The sequence below is a fragment of the Neovison vison genome, chromosome 11 (genome assembly GCF_020171115.1).
Source record: "Neovison vison isolate M4711 chromosome 11, ASM_NN_V1, whole genome shotgun sequence".
Classification (NCBI taxonomy): domain Eukaryota; kingdom Metazoa; phylum Chordata; class Mammalia; order Carnivora; family Mustelidae; genus Neogale; species Neogale vison.
Window position 1 is genome coordinate 215,939,539 of NC_058101.1, and position 11,676 is coordinate 215,951,214.

The 11,676-nt window shown below is 42.2% G+C and overlaps 1 pseudogene; it reads left to right on the forward strand.

Annotated features, from left to right (window-relative positions):
- The first annotated feature begins 8,699 nt into the window (after positions 1-8,699).
- Positions 8,700-11,037, forward strand: LOC122890427 (annotated as a pseudogene).
- The last annotated feature ends 639 nt before the right edge of the window (positions 11,038-11,676 follow it).

Here is an 11,676-nt window from a genome sequence, read left to right on the forward strand (position 1 = left end):
CTCACTCTGGGTGTAGAAGCTGAATAAATTCCCCCTTGGCCACTGGCAGAGCAGGTTCCAAGTTGCAGAACCTGGGGGCGCAGGATCTTTTGCTCGTACCCAAAGCCAAGGCAGTGGCGGCTGTCTGGGAGCTCCCGACCAGAGAGGTTCCAAGCAGCAGAGATTTTGCTGCTGGCCCGTGCTGGGAGTGCCGGGCTTCCGCACACCTCTTTTCAGAGGCGGCTATGTATCGGGCACGCGTCTGGGGCACTGAGAACGGGGCGCTGGTCCGTAAGCCCCAGGCTGGGCTTTTGCACGCCTCTGTCACTGGAGGAGTTTCGGGCGCGCGGCTTAGGCTTTGAAACAATGGCGCAGGTCAAAGAGCGCCGGCTGGGCCTTTGTAACTCAGGGGAGCAAGAGGGACATGCGCGCGTATCTCGAGCTTTGTGGTAGGGCTAGCGCGCGTTCTGCAGACCGGCGCGGCTCCCATCCCCTCACAGGAGCCAGAACCCACCCATTCTCGAGCGCGCTGGCAGCTTAGGGACCAAGAGTGTTTTCTCCGCTGCATTCTCTCTGCCTCAGCACCAGGGAGGCTGTCTGGGACCAGGGACTTAAGCCTCTGTCCCTAGCCACGCCGATTCCCACAATTTCCCCCCGCGATCCTTTGCTCTTTTGGAGTGCTTTCAACCAGTCTCCAAGTTAATGCTGGTCCCCAGAAGCAGGGCACCCTCGCTCGTATTGGGGTATTAGTTTCCAACCGGTCGCCTCTGGTGGCTCCCTCCCCCTTCTGTTTATCTTCCGATATCAGTCCGCAGTTCCCATTCCGCTTTACCTGCCCACTGGCGTCTTCTGCCCCTGTAGAGATCCAGACGTGTATAATTCTGATCTCAGGCAGATTTCATGGGTGATCGGAGTTCTTTGGTACGTAATCAGCTCACTTTGTGGTACGGCTGAAAAGGCGCCTCTTCCTATTACCCCGCCATCTTGTCCCCCCCCCCCCAGGGTGACTTTCACTGAGAACTTCACTGGAGCTACAACTAGTGCCAAAAATAGTTCGGAGTTTATGGTAAGAAAGCGGGGTTTTACCGACATGTGCTCGCATGCTCAACGCTATGACACTCTGACTCCAAGTGGAGAGTGGGTGTGATAAAGTAGTTGGTCTTCACCTGTGCTTGGCTGTGGCCTTAACCACAGGGGTTGGAAGTGGAGGAGGCAGCAAGAGGAAAATCAGCTGAAGTGTCACTGGCCCCGGTGTGACCTTCTGTCGTTTGTGATCCTCTCCATTCAACACAATCCATTCCAGAATACAGTCAAGGGAGGATGCTCTCCCGACTTGTTTTCTGCACTGGCATCATGCTGATATAGAGAAAATAAATATATAAATGTCTAAGGAAGGGAAGTTATAAAGTAAACATGGATGAAAAACACTCTCAAAATATAGCCCACAATCTAGTAATTTAAAAAGAGAGAAACATTTCGTCAAGGTAGGCTTGAGATTAATAAGGAATGCAAGGTTGGTTTAGCAATTGAAAAATGAATTAATGTAAGCCATTTCTTTAAAAGATCAAAGGAGAAGGGTGCCTGGGTGGCTCAGTTGGTTAAGTGCCTTTGGCTTAGGTCATGATCCTAATGTCCTGGGATAGAGCCTGAGTTGCTCCATCTCTCAAATAAACAAATAAAATCTAAAAAATAAACAAGATTAAAGGGGAAACAATATGATCATCCCAGTAGAGGATAAAAAAGCTTTTGATAAAATTCTACATCCATTCACGGGAACAAATTTTGCCAAACTACAAATAGGAAGAAACCTCCTTAACATATTAAATATATATATATATATATATATATATATATATACTGAAATAAGCCAGCTGCAGTGAACATACCACGTTTGATGGTGAAACTCCGAAAGCATTACCTTTAAGAAACCATATACTACTACTCCACTCATTATTATACGTAAGTCCTGGATAGTGCAAAAAGGCAAGGAAAAGAAAGATCTGAGGATTGGAAAGAACAAAATGAAACTGTCATTATTCATAGACTATTGTTTGCTAAATAGGAAGCCTAAAATAATTTACTGAAAAATCATTAAAACTTCAAAGATTTATCAAAGTTGTTGGAATGAATTCCCTTTCTCTGTACTAGTTACAAAAGGACAAACAATGAAATTTTTAAAAACACTCCATCTAACATAATAAAAAATTATAAAGTTATTTAAAAAGAAATTCACATGGAGTGCCTGGGTCGCTCAGTCAGGTAAGTGTCCAACTCTTCATTTTGGCTCAGGTCATGATCTCAGGGTCATGAGATCAAGCCCCACATTGAGCTCTATGCTCAACGGGGAGTCTGCTTGAGATGCTCTCCCTCTGCCCCTCCCCGTATCTAAAATAAATAAGTAAGTCTTTTTAAAAAAATGAAAAAAATAGTCCACGTAAGATGTACAAGATATTCAAGGGAGAAAATTAGAAAACTGTCTGAAAACATTAAATAAGGAAATTGATTGAAAAAGATACATGAATCATGAATAGTGAATCTCTGTGTCACAAAGATATCAGCCTCTCCACTCACACACAACTGATATAGCTTTGCAATACAATGCCAAGAAAAATTCAAGAATTCTCTTTTGTGGAACTTGACTCATGAATGTTAAAATTTATAGGAAAGAGCAAAGTGCCAAAATAACCCTTCATGAAGATGAACAAAATAGATAGGATTTATTAATAAAGACAGTTTGACATAGGTGGAGGGGTAAACAAATGGAGAGTTTCCCCCAAAATGATTATAAATTGCCGCTCATGGGGACACTGGGATGGCTCACTTGTTAAGTATCTGCCTTAGGCTCAGGTCATGATCCAGGGTGCTGGGATTGAGTCCTGCATCAGGCTTCCTGTTCAGCAGGAAATAATTCTCACTAGCTACCCTCCCCCACTACCCCCTGAGTGTGAGACACCCATAAGATCTCTGGATTCTAATTATAGTAAGGATTTTGCTGCCAGCCTTGTTCCCCTCTAAGTCTCTTTTCAACACAGCAACAAGAGTAATTATTTAATAATTTACTTGTTTATTTATTTTAGAGAGAGAGAGAGAGTGCAGTGAGGGGTGGAGGGCAGAGGGAGAGGGGCAGAGAGTCTCAAGCAGCTTGGCACTGAGCCTGATGTGGGGTTCAGTCCCACCGCTGGAGATCACGACCTGAGCTGAAACCAAGAGTAGGTCACTTAACCCACTGTGCCACCCAGGCATTCCCTGGAATGATCCTTTTTAAAAATTAAGTCATATCGTGTCAGATCTTACTCAAAACTCTTCAAAGGTTCTGTTTCACTCCCACTTAACACCAAATGCCTTTGTGTGAGGCCATATACAATCTGGTCTCCATCTTCTGTTCTCTGACCTCTTCTATTCTGCTCTGGCCACTCTGGCCCCTTACTGTTCCTCACATCTGCTGTGGAAGCTCATTCTTAGGGCCTTTGTAGAAGAGGCTGCCTTTGAAAGGGAAGTTCTTAGGGTCAGCTCTTTTACCCTCCTTCAAGCTTTTAATCAAATGTCATCGTCTCAAAGACACGTACCTCACTACCCTATTTACCATTGCATGTCACCTCTTCCATCCCACAGATCCAAGACGTCCTCTTTTGCTCTGCTCTTTTTAAAAATAGCACTTATTATAGCATATCTTTTAATAGATGATGTAATTTGCTTATTATATGTGTTATTGTCTGTAATCCCCAACCAGAATGTAATGTGAGGAGAAGGATCTTGTTTGTTCTGTTCCCTAATGTTTTTCAAGAATGAGCAGTGCCTTGCTCATATTAGGCACTAAATAACTATTTCAGTGAATGAAAGAATGAATAAGGAAGATAGGATGGGATGAAATCAGGAGAGTCACAAAGGTAAAGGTAATGTTCTATGTCTTAAACTGGTGGTAGGTTCATAAACATGCCATTTAGTTTTATAATTTTACATATATATGGATGTATGTATATTGGATTATAATCAATATTAAATAAATAGTGAAAAGGAAAAAAAAAAAGGAACTTGATTGTCCACATTGACTCACTCCCTAAGGAAAGCTGGGTTTTTACTGTACCTAGTAAACTATCACTGGGTACAAGATATCAATATTTCCATTGTCTTTTCTTTCTTTTTGTTCTGCAGAACAAGACATCACGGTTCTAGCTTCTGTTCATAGGAGGGCATCTCAAGAGAAGAACATGCTTTGAAAGCGTTCTGAGAAGAACATGCTAGACAGAAAATAAAACAGAGCACAGTGTGACTTCCCTTTTCCCTTTTCCTGATTTCTTATAATGACTACAAGGCCCAGATATTTCAGCTTTAGACACAGACAGATACTGGAGTTCACTCCCAGTATTTCTCTACTGAAACACTGCTAGGCCTTCCTCAGCAGAGAAAGCACTCGCTGTTCTGAAGTTACCGTTTGCCTTTGTACCCCCACAGTGTCTGTCCCATCACCTGAAAATTTAAAAATGAAAAACCAAAAAATCCTGGCCAGTACGTTTTGCTAACATTTGCTTTCTGTCTTTTACTTGGAAATTCATTGATTACACCATGAAAGTATTTTGGAGGAGAAAATTTAAAAAACCAAAGGATTTGCATGAAAAGGTAAAGCAAATATATTTTTTAAAGATTTTGTTTATTTATCTGAGAGAAAGAAAGAGAGAACACAAGCAAGGGGGACCAGGAGACGCAGACTCCCCACCGAGCAGGGACCCTCTATGTGGGACTCCATCCCTGGACTCTGGGATCATGACCTGAACTGAAGGCAGATTCTTAGCCAACTGAGCCACACAGGCACCCCAAGCAAATATGTTTAAAATGTAGTTCTATGCAAAAACAAGCTAAAATGTTTGGGAGCCTTTCTTCTCCACCACTTGCATTGTTATATGTTAGACATTTCTGATCAGTAACTCTCTAAACCCTGAATTTGTCAGGTCTTTCAGTCATTTCGCTCCAAGAAGTTTCTTGAAAGAGTCGGAAATGAACTCCTTTGATCAGAAAATGCTGTTCCAGTTCTTTGAGAACTTAATCAACTGTGCACCACAACCCCCTTCTGTGTTTCAGCAGACTTTCAGGGACACTGGATTTGTTGCCCCGGATAATGGGGTCAGATTGAATAGTGCGCACTTCTGTGTCTTTTCAATAACCGAGAACCCATCAGAGTGGTTGCAGCGCGTGTTCAGGGTGTGTTTTTGCTTTTTAAAGAGAAGATGCCTTTTTCACTCCTGATGAAGTGTGCCTAGAAGTACGAAAGGAGACTTGAGAGGTCTCAAAATCCTGCCATCCACATTTCTAGGAATCAAGGAGAGGGCAGAGGGATATAAATACGAAAAGGCATCCCCACTGAGATCCGTGCCCTAGGGAGATTTCTGTGGATTTCCTGCAAACGACCTCTTGAGAAAGAACTGTGGAATGAGCCAAGAGCTGAAAGGAACTCATTTAAATCCCCTGCTCCTAACTTTTCCTGTTGCAGCGGCGCTGGCTGCAGACAACCCTCTGTGCGGCTTGGGATGCGAAGGCGGGCGCTGGGGGCAGGGCAGGTGCCACTCACCGCTTATCCCCGCCCCCAGAACTGGTGGCCAATGGGAGCCGGCCGGGCCCACAGCGCAGCCAGTGGGAGATGGCGGGCGGAGGCGCGCTTCCATTTAAGGACGCCCGTCACACGCGCTCTGGGGATTGGCGCCTCAGGAGTGCGCAGTAGCTGAGTGGGTGTCACCATGTCTTTGCAGGTGAGTCGAAGGGTGAGGAAGCCCCACGAGCGGGCTTCGTCCTCAGAGGGAAGAGCTCGAGTGGGCATGGGGCAGTCGTGACGCCCATGGGTGGCGGGCGAGTCAGAACTGGAGCTTGGGACAGTTGTCGCCTGCGGTCCTCGCTCCCTGAGTCCCCCCCCCCCCCCCGCCACCGCCGGGAGTTGTACGGAGTGACCCCAGGGACACTCCCACCCCCATCGCGAGCGCCCGCTTATTGCAGTGGGGACCACACCTGTGCCATCTGTTGACAGCGATCTGGGGCTCCCCATGGCAACACTTGCGAACCCCAGAAGTAAGAGCTGCCCCCGGGAGGGCGGAGGCCGGCTTGCTCCCGGGGGACCAGGCGGCCCTGCTCCGCCTGCCCCTTCCCTCTGCGAAAGGGAGGCGAGGGCGGCTGGGGCCCCACCCGCTCCCCCTCGCTCCTTGGTGAGACCAAGTGTTTTTCTGAACAGCAGAGATCTGTAAAACTACAAAACAGTAGTTTTGCCGATATGCGAAAAATTACATGTTCAGGGTGGGAAATTTGGGGAAAGAGCAAATATAAAATAAGTGAAAACTATTAGGAATTCCTTCACGCAGGTGATAACCACTGCTAACATGAGGGATTACTTTCTTGTACTTTGAAAAATGTGTGTGTGTGTTTGTGTGTGTGTGTGCTTGTATGTACTTGCATGTGCACGCGTATGTACACACACGTGCATATGTGTGTATATATACACACACACTGATTAAATTATACTCATGTATATACAGTTTTGTTCCTGTACCTGTGACTATATTAGGAACATTTTTTCATCATTAAATCTAAAATAGGGTGCCTGGGTGGCTCAGTGGGTTAGGCCGCTGCCTTCTGCTCAGGTCGTGATCTCAGGGTCCTGGGATCGAGTCCCGCATCGGGCTCTCTGTTCAGCAGGGAGCCTGCTTCCCTCTCTCTCTCTACCTGTCTCTCCATCTACTTGTGATTTCTCCCTGTCAAATAAACAAATAAAATATTTTAAAAAAATCTTCTAAAAATTTGAAAAAAATATCTGGATACAATTTCATGGAATAAGGCTTCCTTTTTTTTAAGATTTAAGTTTATTTTAGAGGTTGAAGGGGGAGGGATATAGAGAGAGAATCTTCAAGTAGGCTCTACACCCAGCACGAGCCCCAGATGGGGCTGGGTCCCAGGACCCTGAGATCATTACCTGAGACAAAATCTAAAGTTGGAGTCTTTACCCACTCAGTCACCCAGGGACAACCCCCCCCCACCTTTAAGGATTCTTCAAGAAGTATGTTATGGTGACTAAAGGCACATACTCCAGAATCTGCCAGGTTCAAATCCAAACCTTCCCCCTTCTTAGACTGTGATGTGGTTGCCTGAGTGACTCAGTCAGTTGAGCATCTGACTTGGTTTCTGCTCAGGTTGTGGGATCTCCAGGTTGTGCGATCCAGCCCCTCATTGGGCTCCACGCTCCATGGGGTGTCTGCTTGGTATTCTCTCCCAAATAAATCAATAAATCTTAACAAAAATAAAAAGAAACATATATTGAAATTTCTCTTGATAGATTTGTTTTCTCCACCTTTTGACCAAATGCACCCACTTCCCTCACCCTTCACCTCTCCCCTGCAACTGCCAATCTGTCCTCTGTTTTTTTTTAAGTTTAGTTATTTAATATTCCACATGTAAGTGAGGTCCTACAGTATTTGTCTCTGTGACTCACGCATCTCACATAATGCTCCCAAGGTCCATCCATGTTGCTGCAAATGGCAGGATCACCTTCATTTTTATGACTGAACAATATTCCATTGTGTGTGTGTGTGTGTGTGTCCATCCATCCATCCACTTAGGTTGTAATGTCCATGTCTTAACTGTTGTAAACAATGATGCAGTGAACACGGGTTTGCAGGTGGTGGGGGGCAGCATCACTGTGACATAGGGATTTTGCTTCTCTTGGGTATATACCCAGAGGTGGGATTACTGAATCACATGGCATGTGTATGTCTTTATTTATTTATTTATTTATTCATTTAAATTTGTAAATGAATTATTGGATTTTTTCAGAAAAACTAATTCTTTATACTGAATAAGCTCATACACGTTTGAAAACATACATGTTTTCATTTTTTCATTTAGCTTGGATTTACTTCTTAGAAGTTTTCATGTTTCTGACCAGCCACTGTTTTTAAACTTCTTGGCGTTTTGTATTTTTCTGGGCTCCCCACGGATTACTCAGAAACTGGGTGGTGGCCCTTTTCCCTGGTAACCTCTTATTTTCAAGATTTTCAAGGCACAGGACCTTATTTATAGTAGTTTTGTTGGTTCTGGGACCATGTAAAAAATTGTCTAAAGCCTTTTGCTGCTTATTGCCTTGAATCTCTCAAATCTTGATCTTCTAGCCTTAGAGCCAAGTGGCTTTTAATCTGGCCCATAGAGTGTACTTTTTGTACTTTTTCAGCTTTCTTGGAATCACTTCCTTTTCACATACTTTGTTTTTCTTCTGCAAATGAATTTCTTCCAACTTTTCTGATGATGTCCTTATGTTAGTCTGTCCAACTGTAGTTAATGTCTCAAGAGTCTAATCTGGAAGTTTTTTGTTGGATAAACAGCTCATCTTCTTCAAGAGTGCTTTATCTCCAACCTGTTCCTCCCCTTGGTGCTTTTTCCTGGGTGCTGATCAGTCAGCTCCTCCCCAACAGGCTTTACTAGGCTGCTGGACCAACAGGTGGTGCTCTGCCTTCTCCTCCCTGTACCTCCCCAACCCTGCCCAGGCAAGGCCCACCCAGGCACAAGGCCTCCCCACAGGTGGCACTGTGCCCCCTCCACCTCCCCCAGGTGGTGTTCCCCTTGTCTTCTCCCCCTACCTCCTCCCTCCCCTCCCTGCGGTTCTCTGCCTTCCTCCCCCACCCCAGGCATGCTGGCCCTCCTTCACCATCATTGATGAAGGGGTGTGGGATGTACAAGGCTGGAGCTGCACCATGACCCATGCAGCATCAGATCACCTCCATTTGTTTGTCTTTGGTAAAATGTCTATTTCGTTCCTTTGCCCATTTTTTTCAAGTTAAATTTTTTTTCAATTTATTTATTTTCAGAAAAACATTATTATTTTTTCACCACACCCAGTGCTCCATGCAAGCCTTTGCCCATTTTTAATTGAAATTTTCTTTTTGCTATTGAGTAGTGTAAGCTCTTTTTATATTTAGGATATTAACCACTTCTTTTTAAAGAAAATGATTTGCAAATATTTTCTCCCATTCCATAGGTTGCCTTTTCATTTTGTTGATGGTTTTCTTTACCGTACAGAAGCTTTCTAGTTTAATGGAGTCTCATGTTTTTATTTTTGTTTTTGTTTTGTTGCCTTTGCTCTTGGTGTCAGATCAAAATAATTGTTGCTCAGACCAGTGTCCAGGAGTTTACCCACTCTGTTTTCTTTCTTTCTTTCTTTCTTCCTTTCTTTCTTTCTTCCTTTCTTTCTTTCTTTCTTTCTTTCTTTCTTTTTTAACACCCTCTGTTTTCTGTTGAAGAGTTTTGTGGACTTATGTCTTACATTCAAGTAAGATCTAAACAAAAGGTCTTACTTGACCTGACATTAAATCATTTGAGTTGGTTTTTGTGCACAGTGTCAGACAGTGGTCCAGTTTCAGTCTTTTGTATGTGACTGTCAGGTTGTCACATACCATTTGTTGAAGAGACTCACCTTTCCACATTCTATGTTCTTGGCTACTTTGTCATAAATTAATCAACCATATATGCATGCTTTTATTTCTGGGCTCTCTATTCTGTTTCACTCATCCATTTATTTTTAGGCCAATACCATACCCTTTTGATTACTATAGCTTTGTAATATAGCTGGAAATCAGGACATGTCATGACTCCAGCTTTGTTATCTTTTCTCAAGATTGTTCTGTTTGGGGGTGCCTGGGTAGCTTAGTGGGTTAAGCTTCTGCCTTCAGCTCAGGTCATGATCTCAGGGTCCTGGGATCAAGGCCTGCTTCTGGCTCTCTGCTAAGTGGGGAGCCTGCTTCCCCTTCTCTCTCTGCCTGCCTCTCTGTGGACTTGTGATCTCTCTCTCTGTCAAATAAATAAATAAAATCTTAAAAAAATATTATTTTGTTTGTTCAGGGTCTGTTGTGGTTCTGTATGAACTTTGAGGTTGCTTTCTTGACTTCTGTAAAATATGCCATTGGAATGTTGATAAGGATTCATTGCCATGACTCTGTATATTGCTTTTGGTAGTATTGACATTTAAACAATAATATTTCTTCCAGTCCGTGAGCATAGAGTATTTTTCATTTATTTCTGTCTTTTTTAGTTTTTAAAATTTTCTGAAAAATTTTAAAAATTTAAATTGTATTAAAATTTAATTTAATTTATTAAATAAAATTTATTTTTTTTAAATAGTTAAGAATTTTCAATATTAGGGCACCTGGGTGGCTCAGTCAGTTAAGCATCCAGCTCTTGATCTCAGTCCAGTTCTTGATCTCAGGGTTGTGGGCTCAAGCCCTGCACTGGGCTCCATGCTCAGCATGGAGCCTACTTTAAAAAAAAAAAAAAGGAATTTTTCACTAGTAACGGTTTTATGTGGTTCTCCATATCTTGTCTGAATATCAGGTAAGTACCAGGAGAGGGATCCATAAATTAAAATAAATTAGGATAATACTGGAAGAACTGGACCAGTAATAGCTCTGTTTGAAACCTTCCTCTTTCTTTTTAAGTTCCTACTGTCTGGTGGTAAAATACCTGCAAAGTATATAAGCCTGCTGAAAGTAAGTTAAGGCACTATTGGCCTTTTCTTCCTTTTGTGTTCTGAGCTGATTTTGATAGGATCACAAAAGATGTGAGGAAGCTGAAAACAAGACCAGATGATGAAGAACTGAAAGAATTCTATGGGCTCTACAAACAAGCTATAGTTGGAGACATTAATATTGGTACTGTATATGTGTGTGTGTGTGTGTGTGTGTATGTGTGTATATATGTATAATATGTGTATATATATCATATTTTGAAAAAATAATAAATTACATCTGAGCAATGTTTATAGAAGCAGTGAGTAAAAAGTAAACTTGAAAATATATCTATTCTTCTTTTGGCAGAGTGTCCAGGAATGTTAGATTTAAAAGGCAAGGCTAAATGGGAAGCGTGGAACGTCCAAAAAGGTTGTTGATTCTTAAATAAGTGAAGTAAGCTTTCTTAATTTCCCAATACATCAGTCTGTAAGGTAATCTGTTTTGTGTCTTTCTAGGGCAGTCGAAGGAAGATGCCATGAGTGCCTATATATCTAAAGCAAAAGAGCTGATAGAATAATATGGAATTTAAAATTCAACTATGAGAAGGTTTTTCTTTTGAGGTCTTCATAATGCTATCATGTCCGATATCTAGGGAAGAAATGCACTGTTAACTCTACATGTCACGAATATGTTTGATATTAACATGAATTGTAACCCTTAATTAGAGATATGCTGAAACTACTTAATGAAGTTTTACTTGCTAAAACCAGGTGATTTTAAAAGTTTTTTTTTTTTAAAAAGTATTGCTTTGGTTGTATGTCACACAAACATTAACAATATCTTTTGGCATATCTGTTTTCCTACACTGAGTTATTATTATTGGTATGTGATCAAAACAGTTTAGTAAGAACCAATAACAAGTTTCTTCCTTTGTTGTACGTGTAGCTCTGGGATTCTCACTGAATTGGGGACTTGGAAATCATAAACATACCTGGTTTCATTCCATACTCTGTAATTCTTTACTAGGTGACCAGAAACAAATTACTTAAGCTTGCTAAACCTCATATATAGATAGAGTAGAGGGAAAAATCAGTCTCACAGGGTTGTAAGAATTGAATGATTCTTGAGGTAACGAGGATTGATAATTGAGGCAACTTTAATGATCCTACCTTCAATTTAAAGCATACATTATATAAAACCTAACAACAAATAAACTAAAATTTTTAAA